General features: G+C 49.6%; 1 protein-coding gene across 3 annotated transcripts in view; it reads left to right on the forward strand.

Annotated features, from left to right (window-relative positions):
- The window catches only part of ZNRF2 (zinc and ring finger 2), a 107,624-nt gene that overhangs the window by 74,218 nt on the left and 19,319 nt on the right, over positions 1-14,087 (forward strand). The window lies entirely within an intron of this gene.

Genomic DNA, 14,087 nt, shown 5'->3' on the forward strand with positions numbered 1-14,087 from the left:
GCGAGATACTGGGGAGCACTTAACACACGATTCAGGTTTTTCATTGCATGTTAAACTTAGCCCAATGTCTGGGGTTAAAAAAATCCACTATTTGTGTCGGTTTTTTGAGGCAAATTTAAACTCACAGTAAACCCACTTTAAAGCCTGCTGTCTGTCTCCAGGAATTGCCTCACACATCAACTGCACTACTTGCCAGTCTGCTTCAGAGTGGTTGAGTGGTGGTCATTACCTTTTGAGCCGTAAACGGCCTAGGACCCAGAATACCTACGGACAGTCTCCTTGATCCTTCCTGTTCATTAAGGTCATTTGGAGAGCCTTCTTGTGTGTCCCAGTGTGGCATAGTTGACAGGAATGCATGGTGGGCTTTCTCAGTTGCAGCACCCCAGGCCTCGGGAGATTTACTTGGCCCCCTCTCTGATGGCATTCCAGCATCACTGAAAACGTTGTTTGTTTCAGCAGGCGTTTGGACTGGATGATGTATATTGTTGCTGGATTTCTTCTGGTTTTTGTTCCTCTTCTATTTTTTGCTTGTGTTGTGCTTACATTTTTAATTTTGATGTTGGCTGGCTTGAGTGGTTCAGATCTGAACCAAAAAAGGCAAGACACATTTCTAATAAAGGATGACTGCCCTCTTTTAATCCTTAATATTGAGCCATTTTGGGAAGCGTCGCATAAAAATAAAATAAATATAAATTTCATTCATGAGAGAGCTTAAATGTATCAGCACAGGAAAGTATATCAGTTCACAAAGAAGCGTTGATTGTAAGCATCCATCTACAGTTTGAATATATAAAATGTTCTAAACCTGTTCCTTTTAATCTATGTAAACTCCACCCCAGTTTTTGTGTCTAGCATTGTAGTAATTCAGAGTGGTGTTATCTTTTAAAGCACTAAATGGCTTGGTGCTTCAAGGCCCACCTTAACCCATATGAACCAGCACAGGCTTTAAGAAAATGTCATGGGTTACTGAAGGAGGTGGAATGCAAAGCAAAAACATGGTTGGTAGTGACCCAAGACAGGACCTCTTTCGCCATTGACCCTTAAACTGTAGAATGCCTTCCTGAAGATGAGTCAGCTCACTCTGTTTTCCATCACCAAGTTAAAATGTTTGTTTTGGCATACATTTCTTGGCTAATGGGATGCTGACTCCTGCATTGTAACTTTAATTTTATTTACTGCATTTAATGTTTGTTCATTGACCTTTTATTGTACTTGTTCATACCATAGCTTTGAACTTTTAAGAATAAAGCCGCAAACAAATCCAATGATAGCCTGTTACACACTTGAAAGTTCATTTACTGTATTTACCTGAATCAAAGACTAAGGTTTTTCCAGGTATTTTGATATTAGAATTCAGGAGGTTGTCTTAAATTCAGAGTCCTGTTCCTTTTGAGTAAATGCAGGTATAACCTGTATTTTAACTTCTACTTTTTAAGAGGGTCATCTAAATTCAGAGTTGCCTTTGAGCCAGGTAAATATGATACTTTGGCCTTAATCTGCTCAGTCTTGATTTAAGATTCAGTGGCAGGAGGGAACTAAGTAGTCTGCTTTGAAAGCCATTGTCCATGTCTGCCTAGGTGAGGAAGGTCTTGCAGATTAAAATAGATGATGCAAATGCTGAAAAGAGGTCTGCTGGCCCTTCCTGCTTACGTCATGAAGCACTGCTTTACCCTGAATGAGACCTGGCCTATAGTGTAGCACAGTATTATCTAATCTGGCTAGCTTTTCAGACTCTTGAGTGCAGACATTTTCCAAGTCTATGTTGTGGTTAATTGCAGATACCGAAGCTTGAACTTCATGTGAACCATTTTTCTGTGATGTGATTTGGAACTTTTATTGAGTTGAGGTCTGAAGTTTTTGTAGCAGCCCAATTTTCATTGGGACTCTTGAGTTATGCATACACTTGGAAAAAGGGATACAGCAAATGGGCAGTAGTAAAAACTAATCTGTCCCCAAAGCTTGCCTGCCCTGTCCTTCACATGATTCCTCTAAATGCCTACATGGTTCATATGCATAAAGATAAACTGTGCCATCAAGTCAGTTTCGACTCCAGGTGCCACAGAGCCCTGTGGTCTTTTGGTAGAATACAGGAGGGATTGACCATTGCCTCCTCCTGTGCAGTTTGAGATGATGCCTTTCAGCATCCTCTATAATAAAAGGCTTGAGTGTGCGCCCGTGTCTCTGCGCCCGTGTCTTTCTCAGCCGTTCTGGGCATGCGCGGAGCGCATGCCCAGAACGTCCGAGAAAGATACGGCTGCAGAGACACAGTGGCCATGTTGGAGAAAGGAACATTGGTAGACTTACCGTGAAGGGTTCTTTTTCAAGTATGGGGAGGGCATCCATAACACGATGGGTTGTCAATCACTGCATGCTCCGAGACAGGGCCAATGAAAATCGAGTATGCATGTTGCTCCCTCTGTCGAACCCCGGCATACCCAGTTCTGGTCTTGCGGAGCGATCAGAGGCAAAAAACGACAGTATCTGAAACTCAGCAGAACAAGGGTGGCAGAAAGGAGGACATGAACTAGATAACAGATATGAATTTATAAAACAGGTTAAGAGGAACAAGGATAAGTGATACAAGAGAACTAAACACCCTAGGAGTTGCACCACCACCCACAGGCCACCAGCCCTTGCATCCGAGGGTGGGCCGGATGCCCTCCCCATACTTGAAAAAGAACCCTTCACGGTAAGTCTACCAATGTTCCTTTTTCCAAGTATGGGGAGGGCATCCGTAACACGATGGGACGTACCCAAGCTGATGTTTTATGGGTGGGAACGGATGCCTATAAGTGCCTACAACACTTTTTGAAGGACCGTGCGGCCAAGTGCCGCCTGCGACTGGTGAAAGGACGGAATTTTATAATGTCTCACGAAGGGAGATGATGAAGACCATGTTGCCGCCTTACAAATGTCTTCCACAGGAACCCTAGCCGAGAAGGCAGTAGAAGCCGATGCACTTCTAGTGGAGTGTGCTGTGATTCCCGGAGGAATAGAGAGATGTAAGGTCTCATACGCCAGTGAAATAGTGGACCTAATCCAGCGTGCCAGGGAATCTTTTGAAGCCTTGGCACCTAACTTTGTAGACGAAAAACAAACAAACAAGGAATCCGACTTCCTAAAGGATCTGGTTCGCTTTAGATATATACGGAGAGCCCTGCGGAGATCCAAGGAATGCCAAAGGCACTCCTTCGGGTGACGCGGATTCGGGCAGAAAGAGGGTAACACAATCTCTTGTGCCCTATGAAAAAGTGAATTCACCTTGGGTAGAAAGGTGGGATCCAATTTCATAATGACAGCGTCCTTCTGAAAGATGCAGAGCTCATCACGGACTGACAGAGCGGCGAGCTCGGAAACCCTCCTGGCAGACGTGATCGCGACTAAAAAGAGAACCTTGAAGGACAAGAGCCGCAGGGGAACCTTCCTCAGAGGCTCAAAGGGATCCTTTGTGAGAGCCTGGAGAACCTTGTCCAAGTCCCACGAAGGAAACCTAGGAACCGGTGGTGGACTCAGATTAGACGCCCCTTTTAAGAAACGCCTTATGTCAGGATGGAGTGACAGGGAACCAACAGCATTAAGATCGAGAATGGAGGACAAGGCGGAAATCTGTCGCCTCAGGGTATTAGGACGAAGTCCCTTGCTGACCCCGGCCTGCAAAAACCCTAGAACTGAGGAAACGCCTGCTGCCCTTGGGTCCAGACCCTCCTTACGTGACCACGAACAGAAAGCTGACCACGTCATTTGATAAATGCGGGTGGTGGACTGACGTCGTGCGGCCAATATGGTTTGCTGAACCGGTGCAGAATAACCCTTGTCTTCTAGGGCGCGGCGCTCAATCTCCACGCGTGAAGGCGGAGCCAATCCGGATCCGGATGCATCAACGGACCCTGACTCAGTAGGTCTGACCTGATTGGGAGGGCCCACGGCTTCCGGACCGACAGAGCCAGCAGGTCCGAAAACCATGGGCGCCGAGGCCAAAAGGGGGCTATCAGGACCACCTCTGCCCTCTCGGCCACCAGTTTCCGGACAACCATGCGTAGAATAGTCAATGGAGGGAAGGCGTAGAGAAGGACTCCGCGAGGCCATCTGGAAGTCAGGGCATCTACTCGTTCCGCTTGAGGGCACAGGTGTCGTGAGTAGAAACGAGAAAGTTTGTTGTTCAAGGGCGTGGCAAAGAGGTCCACTGCTGGACGACCCCACATTTGAGAGATCTGGCTGAACACCTCCTTGTGTAGAGACCATTCTCCCGGATCCAGGGACTGCCTGCTTAGCCAGTCCGCCAGAATATTTGACTGTCCCGCCAGGTGTTCCGCAGTTAGGGAGCGCAGGTGGGTTTCTGCCCAACGGAAGAGCGCATCCGACTCCAACATCAGTGCCCGCGATCGAGTGCCTCCCTGATGGTTCACATGGGCCTTTGTGGTGACATTGTCGGTGCGGACAAGCACATCCTGGCCTTCCAGGTAGACTTGAAACTCTAGTAGGGCTAGCCGAACTGCCTTCAGCTCCAGCCAATTGATGTTGTGGTCGAGATCCTCCAAACTCCACTTCCCTTGTGCCCGCTGGTCGAGGAAATGGGCTCCCCATCCGAATAGACTCGCGTCTGTTGTGACCACACATTTCTGGACAAGCTCCAAGGGAACACCTCGAAGGAGAGCCCGTGAGGTCCACCACCGTAGGGAGAATCGAACCTTGGAGGTCATCTTGACCCAGACGTTTCGCCTGACCATGATGTCCTCCTGGTGAGGAAGCAACAGCCACTGTAAAGGCCTGGAATGCCATCTGGACCATGGCACGCAATCGAAACAGGCCACCATCATTCCCATGAGCTGTGCCAGGCGGATAAGAGGAGCCTTTTTCTTGTGCACGACAGAGGTGACTGTCGCCGCGATCTTTAGTCTCCTTTCCTTTGGAAGGCGAACCACTGCTGCTTCCGTGTCGAACAATACGCCGAGATGAACCAGCGTCTGAGTAGGACGGAGATGGCTCTTTGCCGTATTGATCAGAAAGCCGTGGTTTTGTAATATCCTGATGGTAAGGTCGACACTCTGTTCTGCCTCCCCTTCTGACTGCGCCCGGATTAAAACATCGTCCAAATACGGGTATGCGTGGATCCCCCGCAGCCTGACATGGGCGATGACCGCTATCATGAGCTTGGTAAAAACTCTTGGGGCAGAGGAAAGGCCGAAGGGAAGGGCCTTGTACTGGTAGCAGCGGCCCCCGTATGAAAAACGGAGGAAACGACGAAAATCCGGGTGAATCGGTACGTGAAGATAGGCCTCTGATAAGTCGAGGGAGGCCAGCCAGTCTCCCGGAAGAACAGCCGCTTTGATGGATCTGAAGGATTCCATTCTGAAGTGCCTCTTCTTCACGTACCGGTTCAGCCGCTTTAGGTCCAATATTGCTCTCCAGGAGTCGTCCTTTTTTGGAACGAGGAAGATGAGCGAGTAAACGCCTGTGTGAACGTGTGGAGACGGTACCAATTCTATAGCGCGAATGTCCAGCAAGTGCTGAATGGCGTCTCGCATTAGACTTCTCTTGGAAGGGCTCTTTGACAGGGGGGTGTCGAAGAAGGAATCTGGAGGCGTAGAGACGAACTCTATACGGTACCCCTGAGAAACGGTGTGAAAAACCCAGGAGTCCGTGGTTGTGTCCCCCCAAACCCTGGCAAAGGCACGTAGCCTGCCTCCTACCTGGGGATAGTCATTGTTTTCGAGAGCGACGGTCTTGTCCTGCGGCAAAGGAGGAGCCTCTCTTTCCAGAGCCCCTGGATCTGGGATTCCAGGGTTGGCGCCAGGGAGGACGGTACTGGCTTCCTCTGAAATCCCTATCCCTGTAGTTGTCTCGGAAGCCAGACGTTCCAGATCTGGCGAAAGGCCTAAAGGGACGAAAGGAATACTGAGAGTTGTTTCCCCCACGGAAGGACCTCCTTGAATCCCCCCGTCCCACAGGCATGGCCTTCTTCTTATCCCGGGTCTCAATTAACACCGGGTCCAGTGCCTCCCCAAACAGCTTCACTCCCCGGAAAGGGGTGGCAGCCAATGTCGATTTCGACTTGGTATCGACATTCCAATGTTTTAACCAAAGCCCCCTGCGGACTGCCACGTTGGCCGCCATAGCCCTGGAGGCGTGCTGAAGGCAGTCAAGGCTTGAATCTGCCATAAGAGCAGAAGCCCTTGCTATTTTATTTAGCCCTTGACGTAGTTTGGTAAGTTCTGGCGGTACCAGTTTTGCCAACTCTTTCGTCCAGAGAATTGTTGCCCTCGCAAATATGGAATTCGTGGAGGCTGCACGGATGATGGTCGCCGAGGCCTCGTGTGCCTTCTTCAGGAGATGATCTGTCTTCTTTTCCTCCGATGACTTGAGGAATTCGTCACCCTCCTTATTAACCAATGCCCCAGTCACCAACTGGGCCACCGGGGCATCGACCACTGGAATGGCTATCAGAGACATAATTTCAGCAGGTAAGGCATACAATTTCTTGGGAAAACTCAAGGCGGGTTTGGACGCCACAGGTACCCCCCACTCTGCTAGCATCACATCCTTAAATAGGGATGGAAAAGGCACTGTGGCAGGAGATGTCGATGTCGAGGGAAAAACCTCCTGGTCTAAACCAGGAACTGATTGAGGGGCAGTATCACTAGACACATCCTTAATTGCCCTTTTTGCCTTGGCCAAGAGGACCTCGAATCCATCAACAGAAAATAACCTTGCTGAGGAGGGCTTTTCAGATGGGGTCTGTTCATCAGACAACTCCCCTTCCTCTTTTTCTGATTCCTCAGAATTCGAACTCTGACCTTGGAGCTGAGTAACAATTGCCCGTGACGAAGTCCCAGGAACATTCCCGTGGGAACTAGAAGCCTCCCGGTTTCCCTGATCCCCCTTATGGGTTTCTGCCGTGGAAACTGGGGCGCAAACGCGTGACCCACATGTCCGTTTGTCTGGTGGAGAGTCATCCCCTTCAGAGGAATAGACATGTGAAAGTCTCCTATGACGCCTTTTCCTGGCATTCCTGGCCAGCCAGACTCTTTCACCAACAGGAATGGACTGCCTAACTGGACTGGAGTCCGGCGAGGAGGAAAAGGAAGGCCGCCTGCCCCTGCGCGTTCGGGAGGTGGCGGTCGCCGTGACATCATGCCCCCCAGTCTGTGCAGTGTTTGGGGGCAATGCAGGTGGACTGCATTGCCCCCAACTGCCTCTGTTTCAACTGTCTGCACTGAACCCTCAGCATTGCCATGCTGTTTGGGAAGAGAAGCACTCACACTGCTCTGCTGATTTAATAGAGGGGAAACCACCGCCAGACAGTTCTTCTGAACGAAAGCACTGAGCCAAGCAAGCTCTTTGGCTGACAGTAACTCCCCGCTAGGACCCACGGAGCCCGCCAAAATGTCTCCTGACAAGTCACTCACCACCAAAGACGAGGATTGTTGAGGATCGGAGCAAGCGGAAGAGAGCCCCAAAGGCATGGGAGCACTCTCAGACGGCCCCATGGAAGCCTTTATTGTGGGCAGCAGCGCTCCAGGAACAGGCGCGAAATTGCTTGAAAGAGCTGCGGGCGGATCAAAGGCAGCTAAAATGGCGGACGCAATTCGAGCGGGAGGAGCCGTTGGCTCTTTTCCCGGCTGCCGCTCCCTCACTGCTTTGAGTTGGAGCCTTTCACTAGTAGGCGCTTTAGAAAAGAGAACTTCCTTCTCTTTCTTCTTCTTTTTGGTCTTCGTGCCACCCGCCTCCAAATGCTTTGATTTCTTCGGGGCTTTAATGTGCTCCGTGGAAGCTTTTTTCTTTTTTATCTCCTTAACCGGAGATGAGGCGCCTTCAACAACAACCAAGCCTGTATCGGCTGTTACGGAGCTTTCCCCAGCCCCCGAAGGGACTATTGGGGACTTAATAATTGGGGCATCAGAGAGGGGTCCCTCTGAGAGGGAACCCCGTAGCATATCGCCAGCGTGTGTGATCTCCATAGAAAACACCGTACTCGCTCCTTTAAGGTCTGAGTGAGAGGGGGGAGGCGGAAATGGTAACTGACAGGAATATGAAACTGACAGAAAAACAAAAAGCCAAAGGAAGGAAGACAACCTAAAGAGAGACAGGAGGGATTACACCGACCTTAAAACGCATACAACTCCTTTCCCCCCCTTGCACACAGGAGAAAGAGAAGAAGAACAAGCTGAGCCAGAAAAAACAGAACTGTCCCAGAGCGAAGACAGGACCAGAACTGGGTATGCCGGGGTTCGACAGAGGGAGCAACATGCATACTTGATTTTCATTGGCCCTGTCTCGGAGCATGCAGTGATTGACAACCCATCGTGTTACGGATGCCCTCCCCATACTTGGAAAAGGAGAAGCGGCCGCCGCCAAAGCCAGGCGAGAGGAGCAGGTGGCGGGGGAAGCTGGCCGAGGTGGCGGTGAAGCCATGGCCGAGGCCTGGCCGCGCCTCCGAAGCCGGGGGGGGGAGAGGTGGCGGAGGAAGCCGGCGGAGGCGGTGGTGGAGCCGCAGCCGAGGCCTGGCCGTGCCGCCGAAGCTGGGAGGGGGGAAGAGGACCCCCCCACCCGAAACCACCACGGGAAGAGCCGCCGGCAGCCCACCGAGCGCCGGCAGGCAGAAGCAGGGACCGGCGGCTCGCGGAGGAGAAGAGCTCTACCTGCCCGCCGCTGGCGGCAGCAGCAGCTGCTGCAGCTCCTCCTCACGCCCAGCCTGGGGAGGGAGGCGCAGGCAGCAGCTCAGCAGGGCGAGCCGTGAATGCTGCTGCTGCTCTGTCCATCGCCACCGTCCTGGCCATCGCCACCGTCCCCGGGGAAGTGGCCCTGCGCGCACCTGCCCCGCTCCTCCTCCTCCGGGGGCAGCCCTCAAGGGGCTTCTTCATGGCGGCCGCCGCTGCCTCCCTCCGGCGGGGCTCTGCTGCTGCTGCTGCTGCTGTTGTGCTTTCTAACAGTGGTGGGTCCGGGCCGGCCGCAGAGAGGGGAAAAACGTAACCCAACTAGCGCCCGTTATTTTAACGGGCTTAAAAATACTAGTCTTCCTATATTGCTGCTGTCCAATATAGTACCAGCGGGGATTCAAAACAACAACATTCTGCTTGTTAGTCAAGCATTTCCCCACTGCTCCACTTAAGGTGGACCTGCAGTCCCTTAAATGACAAATATGTGACCTATTTTGAGACGTAGAGATTATTGGTAGGATTTAACACATACAAATATGTGGAGGTTGCAATAGGCATGATGCCATTGACCTAACTCAGTCAGGCATGGTTGTTCATTTTGTCTTGTGAACAGAAATTTTTGCCTGGCTACAGGTGTCAGCAGCAAGATAGCCAGAGCTTCCTGCTGTATTTTGAGTTGAATATAAGAAATGTATGTTTGTAAAAGTAAAGCAATGTAAGTACATACCCTGATATTTGAGACTTGAAGGTGAGTTTGTCATTTATCTGTGTTTGTGTAAAATCTTGATATAAGATGTTTACTTCATCTATACAGTGGCTATAGTGTATAAATGCAAAACCAAGATATCTCATGAGTTGACTCAAACATTTTTGTGCCTTTCTTTTGCATGTAATAGTATACACATTGTGGACTGAAGGAGCCATTGTTGCTTGTCCTAGCCTGTAAAGTATCAAAAGAAATGGTTGGGATTGTAAACAATCAACATTTGAAACAAAGGGTCTAATCTGTGGAAATCTTAAGTATCTGTGCAAGTGAGGACTGTTGCCATTGGCCAAGTCATAGCATTTCATGTTCAGTTGCTTTGGTACTATTCTGACATAAAACATATCACTCTTGATTTTCTAGGTGAGTGCACATTTAGTGCTGCTTTTGTCTTCCTCTGCTATCATTGAGGGGTCAAGAACAAAAAAAAAAGTATTCAGGTAACATGCCTGATGTTTAATCCATCAAGTTGTAGTGCTTCTTTTTCTCCCCTTCTCTACACATCTGCCCTGTTTTCTTTTGTGCTGAAATGTTTCATTTTGTTTTGGATGCTTGGTTTGAATGGCAAACAACTCCTGTTATGAAGCAGAGCATGGAATCTTATTGGATGCTTTCATAAAACCAATATTTATTGAAGACACAGACTTTTGTTTGACTGTCTGATTACTCATGCTGCCTTGATTGACATTAAGAGTTTAGCTATTTGATCATCTTTGTTCTGAATTTTGGATGCATGAAAGTGATGCTTTTTAGGCTTGCTATAATATTTACAGAATCACATAGTATGTAGAGTTATTGAGAATGACTTACTGAGATTGCAAATTGCTCTTTTATTGATGGCCAGACTACTAAATAACATACTTCAGCTAATTCAATGTGCCAGTATAGCAGATTTGGAACAAAATTACTAGAAATATATTATAATGTGTGAGGTCAACACCAGCTCTGCTTGATTGATAAAACTCTTTTCACTTGTACTTTCTGTATTAACCCAGCAAAAAAAGAATTAACTTTTTATAGTTTAATGCTTCCAAATGAGAGAGGAGTCTGCTTCTGAAAGCAAACTTTATATGCCAGTTTTAGTAACACCATGTGACACAAATGAGATTTTGGAATCTTATCACCTTGTTCTTCATCAAAAGAACTTGTTTTTCTTTTGGCTCTTATAGAGTGACATGCAGTATCCAACCTGAAAATAAACCATGGAAAGGCTCAGTTTGGATTGGGGCCCCATAGCATAGGGAGGGGCATGGTTTAACCTTTTTTCCTGTGCTGATTTCCCCCTGTACGAGATCCTGCTGCCCTAACAGAGTTCCTCTCTGCTAGCAGCTGCAGAGAGGAACTCGGGCACACTGGAGACCCATGATGGCCTGTAATACCTAGTTTGACCCTGAGAAAGACGGCTCTGCATTCCACAATGTACCGGGCTGTGTGTATTCTGTAATTCTATAAGCTTGGATGAGGGAGTGTGGGTGATTGGGCACGAAATTCAGTATCTTGGTACTAAGTAGACATTGTGAGAGACAGTGGCTGCTGCTGCTCTGGTGTCTTTTTCCCTCTTGCAACATCTAGTTAAATGTGACACCTGATGTTCTATCAAGTCTGTATTCTGTCTCACCTTTTTGTTTCTAAACTAGTGCAGCTATTGACAAGTTTATATATTAGCACGGGACTGGAAGAAAAGGGTTCAAAGTTCTTGAGGACTACGATGGACCAATAGAAACAAAGTTGTGTAATTGTGAAACCAGTGAGTTTTGAAGTGGGCCCTCAGTAAGCAGCACTTGGTCATATTGTGCTAAATGAGATGAATAGTTGTTATAGCAGATAATGCTAGATAACTACTTTTTAAATATTTTCCCTTGGTTTGTTTACACTTTTTTGTGTGTTTAGATTCATTATGTGGCAGTGTGGGACTCCTAGAATGTGTAGCGGTTAGGATTGTTAGGGACCGGGGAGTAGGGGCCCTCATGACCAAATGTGACATTGAGTCTGCCTTCCGTCTGCTGCCCGTTCACCCAGAGGATTTTGAGCTTCTGGGCTTTGCCTTTGCAGGAAAGTACTATTTTGACCGGGCTCTCCCTATGGGCTGCTCTATTTCCTGCACGGCCTTCGAGGCCTTCAGTACTTTCCTTGAATGGGCGGTGTGGCGGAAGGCCGGCCTGGGGTCCACCTCGCATTATTTAGATGATTTTCTTTTTGTTGGCAGGGGCAATTCGGGGGAATGCCTGCATTTATTGCACTCCTCTATGGAGCTGGCCGAGGAACTGGGAGTTCTTCTCGCCAAGGACAAGACAGAAGGGCCGGTCACACGACTCTCATTTTTGGGGATTGAATTGGATACGGTAGCCGGGTGCTCCAGGTTGCCTCAAGCAAAGCTTGCGGTCCTTCTGGATCGGGTCAGGGCTTTGGGGCGGGCCCATAAGGCGACATTAAGGGAAGCCCAGCTCGCCATTGCGGCCTCTTTGGCTCCCAGCAGTAGGGCGAGTTACACATCCAAAATTGAGGCTTTTCCCCTTTTTCGAAGGGCCGATGGCCTGGCAGAGGTTTGGCCCATACCGGTTAGTCATCTACAGCAGTTCCTGGTGTGCCTCCATAGGGAGGGGTGCACAACGTCTACTCTGGGAGGTTACTTGGCCGCTTTGGCTTTTGAGGCCCAGGTGAGGGGGGTCCAGGATTATTCCGTCGACCCTCGGGTGAGACGCATGTTAGAGGGTTCGGCCAGGGAGTGTTCAGCAATCAAGGATGCTAGACGCCCATTTACATTGGAGGTGGTGGCGGCCCTGCTGGGACAGCTGCCAGGCGGCTGCGCGACTCCCTGGGAAGCTCTCCTCTTCCGAGCAGCAGTATTGGTCGCCTTTTTTGGCGCCTTCCGGCCGGGGGAATTATTGCCTAGAAGCAGGAGGTCCACTAGGCACAACTGCCTGCAATTTTCTGATCTCTCCTTCAAGGAACGGGAAGCGCATTTGTTGCTTCGCCGTTCCAAAACTGATCAGAGGGGCAGGGGACATATTATTCGCCTAGCGGTGGCAAGTGACTCTCTGCTCTGCCCGGTAACTGCCTTGCGGCATTACGTAGCCATTACGTAGCCCCAGTACTCAGCTGGGGGTTGTTTATTCGTGCACGAAGACCAGGCTCCCCTTACTCAGTATCAATTTTTGGTCGTCATTCGCAGAGCCCTGACTGCAGCGGGGATTTCGATGGAGGGGCTTACTTTGCACTCCTTCAGGATTGGGGCTGCAACCACTGCATCTCGCATGGGCTTGCGTGAGGAAATTGTCCAGAGGATTGGGCGGTGGAAGTCCAAGGCGGTGAGGCACTATGTGCGCTAGTCGCAGATAGTGTACATGACACTTATGCGCTATTTCTTTTGACCTGATGCTGGGGGAGCAGCGGCTCCGGTTCGGGTCCTGGTGTGTGGTCATTCCTTGGTCTTTTGGGCCTTCAAGCGGACCAGCACCTCACATTGGGGCACTCAGTTGGGCTTTGGGAAGAGGGCCTCTGTTTATTGGTTGGGGATGCGGGGTATTCTGTGGAATCAGCTGCTCCCCGCCATTCAGGGACATTTAGCTAGGTTCCCCAAGCCCGAGGTTATCGCTCTTCATTTGGACGAGAACGATTTAGGCAGGCGGTCTGGCCTCTCTATAATTCAGCAAGCCTCTTCCAATTTTTCAGTCCTACAGGGCTGGATACCCGGGGTTCGTATTTTGTGGGTTAACTGGTTACAGCGCAAGGTCTGGCGGGGGGTTCAATCAGTGCTCGGCGCCGAGAGAGCCCGGCGTAAAGCTTCGGCAGCAATTGGAAAGCTAGTTAGGGCGAGAGGTGGTGAGGTTTTGTTTCAGCCAGGCCTGGCCGCTCGTTTCTCAGAGATGTTCCGCCCTGACGGCGTTCACCTTTCGGAAACTGGCTGTGACTTGTATCTGAGTAGCATCTGAAGGGGGCTTGCTGAATATTTGGAGGTGTGGGGCAGGCAGGTCAAGCAGGGCTAACCTCCCTGTGTGGCAGTAACAGTGCGGGCAGGGTGGTAATTTGAGGGTTAGAACATCGGTGAGCACCCTTGGATAGGTTAAAGGGTGATTGGTCAATCGCTCCTTTGTGGCCTGTGCTGCACGGGGAGAATAGATTGCCATGAAACCTGCTTCAGGACTTCAACAACCTTTGTGCTGAGCGGTTCGGGGTGGCTGAAGGCCTAGAGGTATCCAGATCCTCTCTTACGGAAGGAATTGGGCCGGGCGGGCCTGCCCATTCCCGAGCCAGGGTGTGTCGCCCAGTAGGTGCTGGGTGGGACTTCAGAGTTCTAACCTGCTTCTATTGGCCCGCACTGTTCTTTAGGGTGATTAATCACCTGGTGTTCCAGACCGCCATGCCTTGTGTATAATTAATAAAGTTGTGGCCCTTTCAACCATACTAAGTCTGTGTGTCTTCTTGGGCCGGGGTCTGGGGACAAAAGGGTTCAAAGTTCTTGAGGACTACGATGGACCAATAGAAACAAAGTTGTGTAATTGTGAAACCAGATAACTACTTCTTAAATATTTTCCCTTGGTTTGTTTACACTTTTTTGTGTGTTTAGATTCATTATGTGGCAGTCTGGGACTCCTAGAATGTGTGTGTTACTACTGATGATGATGATTGATGATGATGATGATGATAGTAATAATAAATAATAAAAA

The sequence above is a fragment of the Hemicordylus capensis genome, chromosome 6 (genome assembly GCF_027244095.1).
Source record: "Hemicordylus capensis ecotype Gifberg chromosome 6, rHemCap1.1.pri, whole genome shotgun sequence".
Lineage (NCBI taxonomy): Eukaryota > Metazoa > Chordata > Lepidosauria > Squamata > Cordylidae > Hemicordylus > Hemicordylus capensis.